Genomic DNA, 17,690 nt, shown 5'->3' on the forward strand with positions numbered 1-17,690 from the left:
GTCAATTAAATTCACGGCCAGTAATAATCTACTTGAGAACTGGTACAAGCAATTTTTTAGATGGTACATCACACCAATGGACATTAAAAAAATGAATGAATCATATGACTGCCGGTGCTGGAAATGTAAAGACAAAGATGGAACATATTTTTATTTGTGGTGGACATGCAAGAAAGTTAAGGAATTTTGGATACAAATTCATCAAGAAATGCAGAAAGTTTTAAGAATCAAATTTTCCTTGAACCCAGAAACTATGTTGTTAGGAATTGGACAGCATCTTGGAAACAGGAGGACATTCCAGATTTGGAAAAGTGGCAACAAAAGATGGACAAATTTGCGGTGATGGCCAGACTGACCAGCTTGATGAAAGAGAAGACGACTGAAGAATCCCAAAAGAAATGGGAATGTTTTTCTGATTATGTTAAATGGAAAGGATAGACTGTTAGATATAAGGATCAGTTTATAAAATTTACTATATAGTACAGAAGGAATTTATTATCCAAAATGTAGAATATAAGAACAATGTATAAGATATTTGAAATGTAAGATGACATAGACTTCCCGAAGGAGTTCAAACTGTGTGAATGTGTATGTATATAATTTGTTTGTTGTTTCTTGAAAATGTTAATAAAATATCTTTATAAAAAAAGAATTTGGTTTGTAAGCCCCATCAAGCACTTGGAGAGATGGGGTAATTTTTAAATATAAATAAATAAATGAAATTCTTTACGCAATTCTATTGGGGGGGGGGGGGAGCAGGATTAACAGAAAAGGCCTGGGAGAAAAATCAGTGTTTGGTTTTTCCTTTGTTTTTAATGTGTTTAATGTATTTGTTTTTAATGTGTTTAAGGTGTTTTTAATGTGTTTAATGTGTTTAAGGCCTCCACTGTGTTTCTCCTGTGTATGTGTAAAGTACTGTCAAGTCGCAGCTGACTGATGGTGACCCCAGCAAGGGGCTTTTCAAGGCAAGTGAGAAGCAGAGGCGGCTTGCCGTTGCCTTCCTCTGCAGAACCTTCCTTGGCAGCCTCCCTTCCAAGAACTGGTCCTGCTTAGCTTCCAAGATCTGACGTGATCGGGCTATACCATGTTTCCTTCTCTCCCTTGTGTTTCTCCTAGAAGACAAAAAAACCATGCCTTCCCTTCCTTCAACTCAGATCAGAGGTAGCAACATTTTTTGTTTGTCTGTGCGGATGCAACTCTGTCCTTGCTTCTTAGTTAGCCTTTCCCCGTGTTCTCCCCCTTACCTATTCCCTTCTTGTTTTTCTCTCCACTTGCTACACAATTTCAAAAGTAGGTTAATTCTGTTTTTGCTGATTTGATTTTATATTGGATATGATTCCCCCCCCCCAGGCTTTAGAGTCGCAGCCCCTCCCCCCACCCCGTGCAAAGGTGCCACTTATAACATGGGCAACGCCTTACTCTCCAAAGGAATTCATGATCAAACTGAAATGTAAATTCCTTGTTTCCAATATTCAGGGACCTTCACATTATCCATATTATCATTTTGTGTGTTTCAGCTTTCCAGTGGAATTGGCAATCCCAGGAATGTGTGTGTGTGTGTGTGTGTGTGTGTGTGTGTATGTAAATCATCCCACATGTGTGTGCCATCAACCCACAGCTGACTTATGGTGACCCGAGCAAGGGGCTTTCAAGGCAAGTGAGAGGCAGAGGCAGTTTGCCATGAATTTTCAAATGAATTTTCTCTCTAATAGACAATATCTTTGTAACAAAAATCAGTGACAGTTCAATAGGAAACGCCAGCATAGTGCTTGTAAATTTCCCTGCTGACTCTTCTTAATTATTGTGCAGCCTTGTGTCAGATGTACTCTTTAAGTACAAATGCATTCTCAAACAGAAATCTTGCCTAGAAGTAATTACATTTTAACCTAATTCTTTGATGTTAAGCTCCGTTTTGTTCCAATAAATTGTATGCTTACTGCAAATCTATTGAACAAAGAGAAGAAATGAAGTTCACTTTTCTAAGTAAAACAATAGTCTAGTGGTACCTTAAAGATGAACAATATTTATTTCCTTTTTTGAATATCATAGAAAAGTTCATGTTTCTGATTAATATGATTTAATCAGCACAGCCTTGTTCTATGGATAAATGGAGCTATGAACATAACTTTATTGCTCAGTCACTTGCTACTACATTGAGTTGTTTTGTGTCTGCAGAGTTATGCAACTAAACATTTGTTCAGTGCTCTGCATTTTAAAGCTTTTTAATATTTATATTGTTACAATTTAATACCTGCCCCAAGACAGGTTAGTGAATGTGTAATTGACAGACAGAAAGGCCATTTGGTTAGAGCCAATGTTGGTTAGAGCAATTGGAGCCAGTTGGTTAGAGCAATTTGTTTAACCAAAGCCATTGTTGGTTAGAGCCAGCATAGTATAGTGGTTAAGAGTGGTGGTTTGGAGCGGTGGACTCTGATCTGGAGAACCAGATTTGATTTTCCACTCCTCCACATGAACGGCGGACGCTAATCTGGTGAACCAGGTTGGTTTCCCCACTCCTCCACATGAAGCCAGGTGGGTGACTTTGGGCTAGTCACAGCTCCCTTAGAGCTCTCTCAGCTCCACCTACCTCACAGGGTATCTGTTGTGAGGAGGGGAAGGTAAGGTGATTGTAAGCTGATCTGAGTCCTCCTTAAGTGGTAAAGAAAGTTAGCATATAAAAACCAACACTTCTTCTTCTTTTGTGATGAGACTGTTGGGCTAGGTCTAGAGAGACATGAGATCTAATCCTACTCAGCTGTGAAGCTCACTAGGTGACCTTTGCACTATCTTTCATTCTCAGGTTAACCTGCTGGTATGTTACAGTCAATTAAGAGGGTAAAATAGAGGGGGAAGTACTCTGACTGCTGTTCTGAGTTCCTTGGAAGAAGGGACATGATAAAATGGGGGTGCTGGATGGTTCTGGCTCTTTTGGGTTGCTCAAGTTGGAGACCTCTTATGGGTATTTAGTGATGAGTTTACCATTATTACTTCTCATTTTTAACACCACTTCACCACTTGGTACATCATGGAGTGTAAAAGCAGAGTATCTATCAGAACTTTGAAGGAGGGAAGTTTCACAAATAAAGCATGTGGAACAATAATGCTGCTATTGTTTAAAGTGGCAGACTGTCTTTATATGTACCGACATGACAGACTGAATACATCCTAGACTCGTTGACCCAGGACATGCTTTTTTCACTATTATTTAGAAAAACATAAGAAAAAAAGAAATAAAGGAAGTGTGGAAATTATGCTCCTACCCAAAAACTGATTACCAGCAGGTCAGAATTTTTTTAAAAAAATAATTACAGAGCTCATTTTACGTTTTCTTTGTTGCTTCCCATTTAATGGCACTTGAGATGTTCAAGCCAAGACTGTGGAAGGAAACCAAAAACATTACTGGAAAAAAGCAGCCACTGAATCTCAGCTGAATGTAAGCATGAACACTCAGAAGTGTGTCCCAGCTGGCAACCCTAAGGAGAGGGGACATGATACTACCTTTCCTTTTCTGCTTCAGGGTGTAATCTAGGATGGCTAAGGAAAGAGCAGGTGTCCAATTATTTTTTTAAAAAATAATATAAAACCTATCTTGCATCCCGTTTTCTTGAAGTACACTGACTTTAAAATTAAATACAAAAGATGAAGAAGGATAAAGGGGTGTGGCGAAAGCTTTACAAGAAATACTTTCATGGGGGAAGGGGGAGAGGAAGGGGATTTTTAATTTTATTATAATTTTTAAATACCAAATCTAGGTCTAAAAACGCACAATTACAGCATATTGTATACAGAATGTCACAGAGGGAGTGTCCACTTATTTAAGTAGGGCTCAGACCTACACCAACCCAGAGGTTAGAGGTTGCTTAGCCAGGGTACCCAATGGAAATCCAAGCAGCAATTCAACCAATAAATCCAGGAGAGGTCCAGAGAAAGCAGAGCATTGTGGAGCAGGACTGAGGGGAAGAAAGTGAGCTTAGGTCATTGGAGTACACAGACACGATTCCAAAGCTGAGTACTAGTTAGAAGGCTGAGGTACAGGTTTTGTGCTAGGGAATGGGAATAACAAACACAAAAGTAGGGATTTTGCAGAGCTGGAAAGAGCCAGGAGAATCAGAAGTAAACATCTGGATGAGCTGTGAGGAGAGGAATTGGGGAAGGCTTGAGACACGGGGGGATTTGGGAGGAGATTTCAATGGGGAAGGTCTTTCAAAATAGAGAGAACCAGAACAAGAAAGGGCATCTTTGAGAATAGCCTCCTTTAGATATGGGCAACTCGTAGGCCTTTTATGCATGGCTGTTTCCCTCATGGTCACCCACCCACCCCCGACGACTTTGGGTCTTTGTTTTGATTATGCATGCCATTTTGGACTGTCAGAGGTCACCTCGCTGTCCCCCTGCATTTCCCCGCAGTTTGCCCACATTTTCAGAGACCTGTTTTATCTCGAATTTGAAAACGTGGGCAAAACACGGGGAAACACAGGGGGAGAGCAGGGCGACCTCTGATGGTCAGAAACGGCATGCATAATCAAAACAAAGACCCAAAGTCATTGGGGGGATGACCACAAGGGAAACAGCCATGCATAAAAGGCCTTAGACAAGAGTGTTGGTCAGATGGCAGGACAGCTGGCCTGTTTACAGACAAAAAAGGGGTAGAGACAGGGGGCATAAAATGGAGGCAGAAAGGTCATGGTAACACTATCTAGAGCAAGGTTTTGGAGTGACTGGCACCATCCTCCATTGGCTTCAGTCTTTTTCAAAACAATGACAGTTTTCCTCAGAGAGGTTGTTTCACCACTATGGGAACTGATATGTGGTGTTCCTTAAGACTTGGTGGCCATGTGTATGCTCTTAATATTAGAATAAGATGATCCAACTTTTTAGAGTTGTGTAACACACTTGTTAGGGAACAAATTTTAATAAAAAGGTTTCCAAGTAGCTTCCAGTACAGCCACCAGCAGAGATCTTCAGAAGAGTTACTAGGTTAAACAGTCAACTTCCAAAGAATACACAACTAGAACCAATACAGAACCAACATAAACTCTCAATTGTGTAACACCACCACCCTCTGGTGTGTGTGTTCAATGCTGTCAAGTTGTTCCTGGTTTATGGCAACCCTATGAATTAATGACCTAAAAAATGTTGTATTATTAACAGACTTGCTCAGGTCATGCAAACAGAGGGACATGGATTCCTGGATTTTGTCAATACATCTCATGTTGGTTCTTCCTCTTTTCCTGCTACCTTCAACTTTTCCTAGCACTGTTGTCTTTTCCAGTAACTCTTGTCATAATGTGACCAAAGTACAATAGCCTCAGTATGGTCATTTTTTCTTCTAGGGAAAGTTCAAGGTTGATTTGATCTAGAACCCACTTATTTGTCTTTTTTGTGGTCCATCATATCCGTAATATTCACCTCCAACACCCCATTTCAAAGGAATCAACTTTCTTCCTGTCTGCTTTCTTCACTGCTTTGGCGCTTTCTGCTTTAACCTTCATCAGTAGTCATTTCACGTTTTCACTGTTTTCTGCTAGTAATACGTTGTCATCTGCGTATCTCAAATTGTTAATGTTCCTTTCACCAATTTTCACTTCACCTTAATCTAAATCTAATCCATCTTTCCTGATATGTTCTCCATATAGATTGAAGAGACAGGGAGATCAAATACATCTTTGTCTGACACCTGTGCCAACTGGAAAGTATTCTGTTTCTCCATATTCTCTCCTATTGGTAGCCTCTTGCCCATACTACAAGTTACACATCAAAACAATTAGATGTTGTGGCACACCCATCTTTTAAGACCAAGTATAACTTTTCATGATCCACAGTCGAACACCTCACTGTTAGAGCAACTGTTTCTTCTATTTGTCATTTCCTGAGTTAAACACTTTAGACATGTCCAACCTATGCATACTGTGGTGAAAAAAGACAAAATATTTTCTGCCTCTTCTAAAATACTAGAACTCGGGGGTGGGGTGGGGGACCAAATTAAACTAATGGCCAGTCGATTAAGAACAGACAAAAGAAGATACTTCTTTTACACATGCATACTTGTGGAACTCACTACCAGTGTCACATGATGGAACGATGCCACTAGTGTAGGTGCCTGTTAGAGAGGATTACACAAATTCACTGTGGATGAGTCCATTAATGGCTATGAGCCTTTGTGGTTAAATGGCATCTTGATGTTCAGAGATAGGAGACTTTTGAATCCTAGATGTGAAGGACAATAGCGTGCAGACCTTCTGGGACATATATTTAACTACAGTGCAAAACTGAATTCAGGACCAGATGAACCATTGGTCTGATTCCCCCAAAATGGTTCTTACATTCGAATATTTAATTATTGGGGTGTTGCTACCCATTACTTCTTTAGTGGCATGGAGACTGTTTGTAGCACTCTCTGCATGACAAAGGTAAGCTGTGGACATATCTCAGTGCTCATACCTACTTGGCAAATATTGTGTGATGGAAGTCACTTATGATAAGCACATTATGTTTGGCCTGCCTTAAATGATACAAGCTGCAGTTCTCTTTGTGTGCGTGTTTTGAATTTAACAAGAGACTTCACCATTAGGAGGCAAGGGACTCAAATGTAATTCAGATTTAGGGAGCATACTGCCACTGGCTCTCACCTTTCATGAGAACTCCTAGAAGGCTTTTCTCCACTCAGATATTTGCAATGCAATCCTAAGAACTGTTCCTGGGAGTATGCCCCACTGAATAGGCCTGAGTAGAATTCTGGGAGTAGACCTCCTTAGGATTTCTCTGTTGACTGTTATGTTTGCCTTGCCTCTGCTTGGATTATGACATATGCAAATTTCAGGACAAATCCTGTAGTGTTCCCAAAAAAAAAGAACCCTGGAGTGACACCACTGATTTACATGTTTTTATTTACAAAGTAAAAGGATTAAAAATAATTTGCATGAAATTTACATAAGCATGGCAAACAACTAAAAACAGCTCATGTCCCCTTTTTGCCCCCATGACAGGCAAGTGGTTTTGGGCTGGTTGCTCCTTTTATTGGCTTCATTTATATCTGGCTTTTCTCCCCAATGGGAACTAAAACCAGCTAACGTGGTTCTCTTCACCTCCATTTTATCCTCACAACAACCCTGTGAGGTAGGTTAGGCTGACAGTGTACGACTGGCCCAAGGGCACCAAGCGAGCTTCCACGGCAGAGGGGGAATGAAAAACTGCGTTTCTCAGATCCTAGCCTGACACTCTAATCACTACGCCATGCTGGCTCTTTCTGTCTTCTGCGTTGTACATTTTTGAGACATGAGAAAAAAGTTCTAAGACATAGTGAACAAAACCATTTGTTAAATTCTCAATCAACATTTTTTTAAAAACCAACTGGACACACAGAGCCATGAGAGCTGGAAACATCCTTTTAAAACATACAAAAGTTCCTAGGATAGGCTGGTTATACTTGTTCTAAGCAGTGCCACCTAGATCAGTGGTTCTCTACCTTTTTTGCTGCATTTCCCCCTTTCACCATTGTTCAGAATATAATTCCCCCCTTCCCAAGATAGTCATAAACTTTATTGAATGTCGCAGATTAAATTAAAAACTACAATTTTATAGATTGTGCATAATCTATAGGACATCACACTTTGCTGGATAGTGGTCCCAATTCCCCCCTTGGAACCCTGAAATTCTCCCCTTGTTGAGAACCCATGACCTAGATGGTCTTAACAGAAACCTAAATGTGCTGGAACAATTCTCTACCACCTTTTTAAATAAAATGTAAACATGTCTTTTTTAGTAACTGTGCATGATGCAGCTTTAAATAAAGAGAACTTTTCCTTCCTCTCCCAAAATACTAGAACTTGAGCACTTGTTTGGCAGTAGATTCAGGATGGACCAAAGAAAATAGTTCTTCTCTCAATGAGTAATTCAAATGTGGAATTTTCTGCCAGAGCATGTAGTGATGGCCACCAGCATAGACAGCTTTAATAGATTAGAAAGATTCGTGGAGGATAGGTCTATCAGTGGCTAATAGCCATGGTGACTAAAAGGAACCTCTCCATTCAGAGGCAGTAAAGTCTGAATACCAGTGCCAGGAGATAACGTTAGAGGAAGACCTCTATGCCCTGTTGTAGGCCTTCAACAGTAACTGGTTGGCCACTGTGGGAGGCAGGATGCTACAGTTTCCAGTTTGGAAAATATCTTTTCTTTCTGCTCTACTGTTTCAAAGGCATTGTTCAGCTAATCTGAATATTGATCATTCTGTAGCAGGCTGCACAACATAAGGCTGGTTAGGATACCTCCCTGTTTGTTTGCAGCCCATCTGGGGCATTCTTTTGCATCCTTTTCTCTCATCTTTGTATGCACACTATGACCTTCCCAAGCACATAAAAAGTAGGAACCAGAATGCCTGCATCACTATATACTTATTGCTCCTTCTGTCTGTATTTAGAGGCACATGGTGGAGTTGGCACCTGTTTATCCTGACTACTGCAGCCAGCCAGCCATGCTGCACAGTCTAACTATATCCTTATAATGCTAAACCATCACAATCTTTAAATCAAAAGCTTTAAAAGGACATGAAGGCACAAATGAGGTGTTAGGTACTGAGGCAAAGTCTGTTTTTCTCCCATTATGCTAAAGGGAAAAATTGCATGTGGAGAGAAGGTTGGGGCACAACATTTTACAGAGCATATGCACATCAAAACACACTATTGTATTCTGACACACAACCAATGATCCAGAAAAACATGAACGAACAGCATAGATTTTTGCTTAAATTTCCTGAACAATAGCTCATCTGTTAATAAAGACCTTCCTATTGTGTAAATGTAAGACAATAAGCACACATAAGAGAGGTCACAGGGCCTATGATGCCACATGTATCATGATTTTTTTTTAATTTTTATTATATTTTCAAACATACAAAAAAAATCATGTATCATGATTTCCAATACAAAGGTATATCCTTAGGTTGGCATTAAGCGGTCACAAAGGCAAAAAAAAACCTCTCAAAGAATACATTCTCACAGTCCAGCTTAGAGAACTCTTTTGTTGCTGTGGTTGGAGTGCTTTGTTGGTGCCTTCAGAAAGGTGCAGTTGTACGCTGGGGAAAGAAACAGAGACCACATTACACACTCCTTTCTTTATAATAGTCACCCTTGCACCCCACCCTGTCTCCAGGAAAGGGCGAGATAGCAACATGGCGTTGTAGGCTTATAACATGAGGTTGGTAGGACTGAGACACAATGATATGGCCTCCCCATTAAGATTCATGGTTAAGATGGGATCTGAACCTGGTTTTCCTCACATACGAGCTCATCGTGTTAGCTAGTACAATATAAGGGCAGTATGTATGGTCTGGACACAGGGATCACTGAACCACAGGCAACTGTGGAATGAAGCACAGTAGGTGATCAGCAGCATGCTGGAACAAAGTATGTTGAGGATAGTGATGCATAATTAATAATTGTGTGTCATCAAGTCACAACCATGGGGGTTTCAAAGCAAGAAGTGAGCCAAGGTGGTTTCCCATTGCCTTCCCCATCTCCCATCCAAATATGAAACACGGGCGATGCTGCTTAGAGTCCAGGCTCTGATGAGATTGGTTTAGCCAGGGCTATTCAGCCTGATTGATCAGTGCATATGAGCTACTTAAACTCTGCATGCTATAAACACCTTCAATTAAACTAACAGAAAGTGACTGAAGAAACAAAATGTTCCCTGACATTCTGTTGGGTCCATGGCATCGATACTGACCAAGGGTTGAACTCCAGTTATGCTTTTGCAGCAGCAAAAACAGCATGCCACTGTACGGTAAATGGGCCAGAACCATCCATTATCATTCCATAAAGCTCTAAGTCTCTTCACTACAATAATTTTCCAGTGCAAAGTTTTGTTAGGTCATTTATGCATGGGATTTTACCTGAGGGTCGCTGCTGGCTGGACCCACACATTCCAGCTGGGAATCTCTGCACCAGCAGCCTCCAAATTCAAATCAAGTCCCACCCCTTTAAATGCTGCTTTGTAATTGGCTTACTTGAAGTGCTTACTGTGAGAGAACCCCCCCCCAAAACCCAATTGCCACATAAAAAAGCATTTTAAGAACAAAAACCAAAAAAGGGAGCAATCAAAGAAAGGTGTGGGGGGGAGAGAAATCCAAGCCTCTGTTTTAAAACACCTTTCTTTTGCTCAGAAAGAGCTCTGAGTAAGCAGGAAGCAGAATCCCCGCCTGTTTACATGCTGTGTTGTGATTGGCTGTGAGAGAAACCCAGTTTCCTGTGGCCCGTGCTTTGCCTCCTGCACGGAGATTTCAGCCGGGCTGAGCTCAGGGGAGAGGGAAAAGTCGGGTTAAACAGAGGAACGGGAAGACCCGGCCATTATGAGAGCTGGCAGTGAGGTAATTTCTAATGGACAGAAAACTCGTGCAGAATTTCAAGGAACAAGTCCAAGTACCCATGCATAAATGACCTTGGTGTTAGTGGTGCCGAGCTGCAGTGCTAGCCCCTTTTCATATGATGGTACAAGACGCCATGAACAACCCTACCACCATCCCTACCCATGATACAACAGAGCTGCTTGCTAGTAGAGCTGTAGCAACAATGTAATGCATAGGGTAAGATCAACATGTAGTGCCAGAAAAAGGATCCCCTTTGCACCAGCACTAGGAATCTAGTCCCTAATGCTATGCTGTATAAGCACTGAATAGGGATACATAGACCAGCAGTAAGAGCTCAGGGTTGTTGCTGTTTCTGGAATCAGTGCCAGTTCTTTGATGGCAAATGGCATTACTTTCTAGAACATTACTATCTAGCGATGTCTTCAGATCATAGATTTGATGAAATAGTATTGTAAACATATGTCATACTACTTAAATATAGTTGCAGGCCAAAACTGTACAAAATCCAGAGAAACAGAATCCAGCTCCAACTGAAATAGATTCATATCAAGAAAAAAATGTAGACAGGCTTTTGGGTACTCTACAGAAGACTTTTTAAACTACAGTAAAAGCATAGTAAACAAGTGGGATCAGGTAGCAGGCGATGAGAAAGACCTAGAGGTCTCCCTAGACCCGGGAGAGCTGTTGCCTGTCAGAGTAGACAGTAGTGACCTTGACAGACCAATGGTCTGACTCAGTATAAGGGAGCTTTATCGGTTTATGTCTTTAGTGATGTACTGTCAACAAATGTATAACGTCTATTTGTTGAGAGAGGGAGCAGACACATGGAACGACAGCATCTCTGTATCTCTTCTTATTTGGCCCTAAGGAAAGGATGGACCAAAAGTGGAACATCCCTGGCAACTCTGCTTCTAAAGTTCTCAGATAGCTGAGCTGAGACATATTCCTGAGAGCCTGAAGCAACACTGCCTGTTGGAATGGATGCTGAGATAAATGTGGGGAAGAACGGTGGACTTTCTGTTTTCTTGATCTTGTGCTGTTTTTAGCTCCAGAATTGGGGGGGGGGGATAGGTCCCTATTAGGCCTTAATGAAATCCGGGAAGAGCCATTTCCGAATAGAAAACAACATGGTAAGGAGGAAAGAGGTAAATCTCCCTCTTCCCCAGTGCTTCAATCTATATCCCTCTGGTGGGTTGCTTGTTAGGCCCAAATTACACAACTTGAGTTCCAGTCACAGAACTCCAGTATCATCTGTAGTTTGGCCCTAAGGGAACAGATTGTGAACCAGTACGTTCCTGACTGAAAACCTGCCTGTTCCATGAAGCCTCTGAACAGTCTTATAGCTGCCACTGAAAGCCTTAGTACCACATAACTATGTACATGGGGATAATCTGTCTTATTTTATAGGATTGTTATAAGGGAACATGAAGCACTCTAAAGCACTATACAAATGCTTATTAACCATTTCTACAAGTCAGAGATTAACCATCATTCACTCACTGCAGATGAATAACCACCTATGATCCTGCTAGTGAAGCATTTAAAAAGAGCTATTGCTTGTACACAGAATATCATTGTTGCATTGGCCCTAAAATAATTCAGCAACATACTGCTTTTCAAGCAGCAAATAATTCCCAGTGATCAGCAGCACACACTCCTGCAGCTTCAAAGAAGGAAATGGGGACGAATGCTATACCTAGATTTGCTTGGAGAACTGGTGGAATCCTATTCCGTACACTGGTACTTATCATGAAGAATTCCATCTAGTCTCTCTCTTTCTAAAAAACAAAGATATGGTTTTTCAGTCAAATGTTACAGGAACACATTTTATTTCCTAAAAAGTCTTACAAAAATATTGCTAATAAGTAGTTAAGGCTCCAGAGAGGTACATACTTCTTCTCCAGCTCTTACATTCCCATATCTGATGAATGAGGGATGAACAAGGGGGAAAGAACTAACTGAAGAACCTGTATGGAGGAAACTGAGGAAAAAGAGGATAGTCATGACCTATTGTGGAAAAAGTAGGTTGCCAGATGTCACTAGTTGCCAGGTGCCTTTAAGTTATCTCCAGCTCAATCATATATCTAATGCTGAACCAGGAAGACAAGGTATAGATCAAAAACTCACACACTGGGACCTGTTTCTCTCTCTCTCTCTCTCTCTCTCTCTCTCTCTCTCTCTCTCTCTCTCACACACACACACACACACACACACACAAGGGAAAAATTCAGGGGAATTTTAAAAACTTTTACAAAGTTTACTAACAAGGGAAGATGTTGAGAGCCTTCTCGAAATATTGTAATGAAGAAGGGCTGACAACCAAGGGAAATCTAAGGTGACAATGTTTTCTAAATCTTATCACTCAAGGAAGTATAACTGGCAAATCAATGGGAAACCCATAGAGCAAGTAACCCAGTCTTGTTATTTAGGAATTCACTTCCAAACTAATTTTGCCTGGAGGGGCCCATCTCAAGAATGCTCGTAACAGAGCCTTAGTTGCAATACTAGGGATTTGTGGATTACTCCTCTTTTGTGCAATAATGAGGGGCTGTCAACACCAGATAAGGTTAAGAAATTCTTTTTTTGCTCATGTAATCAAATTCAAAGGACCTCAAGTGCAGTAACAGGCTGGCTATTTAAATTATTTACCTATGGCCTGTAGGCTAAACGTGCAGTATCATTAAAGAAAGATATTTATATGGCATTTTGCCAGATTCATGGCTAAATTCAATAATAATTCCACTCTACAAGAAAGGGGATCCTAAAATACCAGACAACTATCGCCCTATTAGTCTCTTATCCGTAACTGGCAAACTATATGCGAAACATCTAGAACAGCGCTTGCGCAGCTGGGTAAAGGACAACAATATTATTGGACCTGAACAGATTGGATTCTCTAAAAATAAATAAACCTTGGACCATTGTTTAACTTTACTAACCCTGGCTGAGAAGTATATGAAAATTGGCACGAAGAAACTTTACGTTGCCTTTATTGATTTAAAAAGTGCATTTGATTCAGTTATAAGAGACAAACTTTGGGCTAAGTTGAGCAATCTAGGAATAGATCAGCGCCTTTTAATCCTTTTGAGGAAACTTCACATTGGTACTTCATGCCGGGTCAAATTTTCTTCAAATGGTTTTCTTACTGACAAAATCCCATCCGACAAGGGTGTAAAACAAGGGTGTGTTCTTTCCCCCCTTCTTTTGAATTTATTTCTTTCTGATCTACCTGGAGCGTTGGAGTCTGTGGACAGCCACCCTCCCAAATTAGGTGGCAGAGCAGTGCCTTGCCTTCTATACGCAGATGATACGGCAATTCTATCTTTTACCAAAGTTGGCCTTCAGCGTTATTTGATGGCCTTTGAGAAATACTGCAACCTTAATGAGCTCAAAATTAATTATTCCAAGTCCAATGTTATGGTTTTTAATAGAAAGTGGGTCTCCTTTAGATGGCATATCGGAAAGAATAAGATCCAACAAGTTAAGTGTTATAAATATTTGGGCGTTACATTTAATTTTAACCTTCAATGGGCAACTCATAGGAGAAGGTCTATTAATTTGGGAAAACTGTCTTCCAATAAATTAAAAGCCTTTTCCCCCCAAAGGAAATCAATTTGTTCCTGCTGCTGTTAAAGTTTTTAACTCTAAAATTTTACCTCAGGTTCTTTATGGGGTTCCTATATGGTTTAAAGTTTTTAATCATGAAGTGGAGGTGATTTAAGCATCCTTTTTTAGACAAATTATGGGCTTCCCAAACTGTGTTTCTTATTATGCATTGTGTTCTGAATTAGGATTAAATTTAATTGAAACTAAGGCATGGATGTTAATTCGTTATTGGCTTAAACTGTATTTTAATACTGATGATGGTTCGCTTCTGTTTTTTTTATTAAAGGAAATATATAATACCTCTTGGGATCATAAAATTCGATCTAAAATAAGATCCATTGGCATTTCCCTGGAGGAGTTAACTTTCTCCTCGGAAGTTTATATTTTTAAGACGATTAAACAGAGGCTTAGATATTGAACTTCAAAAAATACAGCCGTCTCAACCCCCTGTCTGTTCATCAGCTATACTAAAACTTAAGCATGTTGCGGGATGTTTCCCCCATTATCTATACAATCTTGATAGTCCTAGCCATTGCAGAGTTTTTTCTCTTGCACGAGTAAATGCCTTCCCATCAAAGTTATATGGAAGGTTTCAAAATATTCCTAAACATGAACGGAAATGTGAATGTGGCTCCAACTCTTTGGACTCAATCGAGCACATATTGCTAGATTGCTCATTATACGCATCCGCTAGGAAGAAATGGTTAAATACTTGGATACATTCTAAATATTATCTTCCTAATAAAATAAAATGTCAAATTTTATTGAACGATACAACAGTAGAGATCACTGTGGCGGTGGCCAATTTCTTAGTCGATGTGTTAACAATGAAAAACTTGGGAAACTGTTATGATTTTATGTTTGTTTTAGCTGATAGCTGTATTTATAGTGTTTTTTCCTCTTTGTAATATTGGATATGCCATTAAAGGTTTATTGACTTCCAATTAAAGAAAGACAGAGTGTTTTATGTATGTATGTTTTATTTTATTGTATGTATATTTTAACTTGGGTTTAATTGTTTTAATTATGTGTTTTTGGTTGGAAGTGAAGGACTTTGCGCAGACTCTTAGCCTCAGACTTCAGAGGGGGACTATTGTGAGTCAGAGAGAGATAGCTCAGGACCCTGAACATTCTTCCTTTCTACTGCTCTGATACTATCCCTTTGATGTGTAGATTGCTACCCTCAGGAAATCTTCCTTCCTGGTTTCCTTCCTAGCTAGTTAGCCTACTTCCTAGCTAGTTTCCTTCCTACATACTGTCTCTACTCTATCCTGTCTAGAATGGAGTTCCTTACAATAAATGTATCATGTTAATTTAGCAAAGATAAAGAGGCGCCATTTGTAACTTTGTTTCTTTGCAGCACACACAAACTGGACTCTCCTGTGTTATGTGCCTTGAGGACTCTGCTAACCTAATATTCCATTTTTATTGGTTTTCATGGGTTTTAAGATGTGTTTTTATTATGTATATTTTTAATCTGTTTGCTGCCTTTGTGGCCCTGATGAGGGCAGAAAGGTGGGGTGTAAATTTTGTAAATAAATAAAATAATGAAAAGGATCAAAATAGTCCAATTTTTATAAGGAAGTTCTAGTTTCCATCCAAAAATGTAACATAAAATGTAAATGTTACTAACAATTTTGGAATATTTGATCTTTGAAGAGAATTTTTGATAACTCAGTAGCAAAGTGTAGATGTATACATGGCAGAAGAACACTGATGATGTGCCCAACTCAGACCTCATTGAAATTAATAGGAGTGATGGCCCAGGCTAGCCTGATCTCGTCAAATTCTCAGAAGCTAAGCAGGGTCAGCCCTGGTTAGTATTTGGATGGGGGACCACCAAGGAATACCAGGGAATCACATTCCACAAAGTAGCTCCACATGCCTCCTTTTGCAACATTGTTTTCTGTTTTCCTGTTCACTTCTAAATCAGTTTTATCCTGTCCTGCACTGGTTTTCAAAAAAGCAATGTTTTCTGGGGGGGGGGGGGCATCATGCCATTTGTGACACTGTGAATGATCGCACTGGATGCTCCCCCCCACTTCTCCCTAATTTTTTGGTGTTTTTGCACTTGCGTTCTAGTGCTGATATACACGATTAAATGAGAAAGACACTATTTGAAAAGCCTCAAACCCCTGTGTTTGAAGTGGCCACGTACAGAAACACGTTCCCATTGAGACCATTCTAACCCACTGCGATTGCCCCCAGGGAGCCCACGAGGTGATTCCGGGAACGGTCTGGTAAGGTTGCTTCTCTTGTGCACATGTGTCTCATCTGCCATTTTGCATTTAGAAAAGTTTGCACTCAAAATGGATGCCTCAAACTGAAGCACAATCCACCATTAGACACATCTACACGCCCCCCAAAAAACTAGAGGCCCAGTGCATTTGTTCACTTTCCTTTACACTCAAGCACCATTGAACTATCACACAACTGACAATGCACCCCAATTAATTTAGTTCAATTTGTGTCAAGCGTCTACACGCTGGACTTCAGTGTAAGAGCCATGGATTTCAGTAACCTTTACTTCTGTGTTTCAAACTGTGTGCCCTTCACATGTCCAGACTGGCAGTTTTATAAACGCTTAAAGGAACAAATAGAACTGGGCAGGATGATGAGCTGATTTGTGTAACCCACAACAACTTTGCAAGATAGAAAAAGGTGGCAAGTAGAATCAAGTTGTTCCATAAACTCAAAACAAACATCAAAGCCTTTAAATAATGGCTTTAAATAATTGTTATCTAAAATGAAAACAGTTCCTGTCCCTAGGAGTTTGTGTACTATAAACGCCTTGTCCTGCAGGACCTATTTGTTTTAGCTCAGAGGGTTTTACCAAGCAACTTTGTGAACTTCCCAGAATTAAAACATACTCTGGCTCTTCCAGCATGTAACAAGAAGCTCAGGGTAGCAGAATACATGTCAATTACAGCCTAGGGGAATGCAGGAATGGGGAGGGTTATTCTGTGTGTGGGTAAGTGCCGTCAAGTCGCTTCCGACTCATGGCGACCCTATGAATGAAAGTCCTCCAAAATGTCCTCTTTGACAGCCTTGCTCAGATCTTGCAAATTGAGGGTTATTTTAGCGTTCACCAATTAAAAAATTCTCCAATTAAAAAAAATTAGGAGGGGAAATGGGTGGAGGGAGGGAAAGGGAGAGGAGATGAACAAAACAGTGGGCATGAACATGGGAAGGGTGTTCGGTGGGGGTGGAGAAACAAAGACCGTTTGAAGAAGTTTGAAGAAGTTTGCATGCTCAAGGAAAGCTGGCTTGGAAACAGAGGGAAAAAAACATCACAATAAAAGTGGCCAGTGTGTCAGATTACAGATTGTGGCCAAACCTAGGCTGAGGGTTCTGATAACTATCACCCATATTCTTATAACTCCAGGACAGAGTCTGGACATTACATGAGGTTGTCCTTTGAAATGGCTCAGAAATATCAGATAGCGCAGTATTTGTTTATTTATGGTATTTCTATGACATCTCTTCGGAGTCTTGCACGAGGTGGCTTCCAACCACACACAATATTAAAAACACATCATTGGACATAAACAGCATACAAACAATCCATAAAACAAAAGCAGGCCATTAAAAAGCTGTTACAATAAACCCACCAATTAAAAGCCTTAGTTAAAAAATATGTTTTGTTCTGGTGTCTAAAAGAAAGTTAAACAGGTTCCAGGTGAGCCTCAAAGGGGAAGGTGTTCCAGAGGAGAGGAGCCAC

Source organism: Euleptes europaea, chromosome 2 (assembly GCF_029931775.1).
Source record: "Euleptes europaea isolate rEulEur1 chromosome 2, rEulEur1.hap1, whole genome shotgun sequence".
In the NCBI taxonomy this organism is placed as follows: domain Eukaryota; kingdom Metazoa; phylum Chordata; class Lepidosauria; order Squamata; family Sphaerodactylidae; genus Euleptes; species Euleptes europaea.